Genomic DNA, 1,541 nt, shown 5'->3' with positions numbered 1-1,541 from the left:
ACTGCTAGAGGTGAAACCCAAGTGAAAGAAGAGGGGACTTTTTTATATCTGGTCATTATTCCCTATGGTAAATTTTTCACGTAATAAACATTAACTCTAAAAAAAAAAGTAAAGTAAATAAACATTAACTCTTTCCCCAAAGAGACTAAGAAATTGATTTTCAAATTTCAAGTAATTTAAAGGATTAGCTCAGAATAATAATGGACTTACCTAAGCCTAAAATTCAGGGACTTATATTGGACTGCTAAATCAGGCTAAGGAAGGAAAATCCCAAACTTGGATTGTGTCATGTGACAGACTTACAGTCCTAAGTGATAATTCTTGCTGTGACTGGGTATTCAATAGGGATATCTGAGATATGTCCTCGGAAAACAGTAATTTTTAGTACATAGGTGTGATCAGTACCTTCCTGCCACTCCAGTGGAAAAAAAAAAACTATGATTCATAGAGAAGGATAGTTTTTGTCTCTCCTTCAATTTCCCTTAGAAATTTAGACATTCCTGTTTACCATCCCTTCCCTAATCTCAAAATAAAGACAAGTTTTGCACTGTGCCAGTATCATAGCTAATGATATTTATCTGAGATGCAATTATTGCTAACTGAAAACTTTTCCCAATAACCGCCCCATGAAGACTGGAAATATAATTAGCATTGGAAATTTTTAACAGTCCCTACAGGGACTGAACAACTACGAAAAAAGACTATATAACCCAGTAGACCCAACTCAATAGTTTAATATGTAGCTGTGGAATAACAAAGTTTATATTCCCTATATGGTAGGCTAAGGTTCTTTCAATATCTCTAGTTTCTCAAGTACTCCTGGGTTCCAGGGGGTGAATCAGGAATTCCTTTAGTAATTCAAGAGATTAGCCACAGTAGACAGATCCTTCTGGCCTATGACTCTTTGTTTTCTGGTTTAAAAAAAAAAATTATACCTGCTGCTGAATGCTAATTCTCAGATGATTATAATTACTTAGGAGAGGTGGGGAAAAAGCCAACATTAACACAGGTTGTGACAAGTTTAAAAATACTAATAATACTATGGTTTCCCAGTAAGTAACTTGAGAATGTGGTTATTTTAATTTGAGTTACCAAATACAAATACAGCAGCTCGGTGCCTCTAGCTCAAGCGGCTAAGGCTCCAGCCACAGACACCGAGTTGACGAGTTCCAATCCAGCCTGGACTGCCAAACAACAATGACAACTACAACCAAAAACTAACCGGGCACTGTGGCAGACACCTTTAGTCCTCGCTACTTGGGAGTCTGAGGCAAGAGAATCGCTGAAGCCCAGGAGTTGGAGGTTGCTGTGAGCTGTGTCTACCCAGGGTGACAACTTGAGGCTCTGCCTCAAAAATAAAAAAAACAAATACAGCTTCACCTTCCTACTGGCTACACTACCTTCATTTGGGGGAACATTCAGGAAAGCTTTTGCTTCCCATTTTAACTCTTTGTGCTTGAGTGTGGGTGTGAATTTAACTAAAGGTTTATTTTTCCCAGAATATTTTTTTTAATATTTTCTTTATTTCTTCTTATAGGGAA

At 37.3% G+C, this 1,541-nt stretch overlaps 1 non-coding gene across 1 annotated transcript; it reads left to right on the top strand.

Annotated features, from left to right (window-relative positions):
* Positions 1-538: 538 nt before the first annotated feature.
* Positions 539-680, top strand: LOC128575756 (U4 spliceosomal RNA). Its single transcript, XR_008377151.1, has one exon. It is a non-coding gene; the product is annotated as a U4 spliceosomal RNA (small nuclear RNA).
* The last annotated feature ends 861 nt before the right edge of the window (positions 681-1,541 follow it).

Source organism: Nycticebus coucang, chromosome 22 (genome assembly GCF_027406575.1).
Source record: "Nycticebus coucang isolate mNycCou1 chromosome 22, mNycCou1.pri, whole genome shotgun sequence".
NCBI classification, from domain to species: Eukaryota; Metazoa; Chordata; class Mammalia; order Primates; family Lorisidae; genus Nycticebus; species Nycticebus coucang.
The sequence above is the reverse complement of the archived record's forward strand: the minus strand, read 5'-3'. Positions and strand labels throughout refer to the sequence as shown.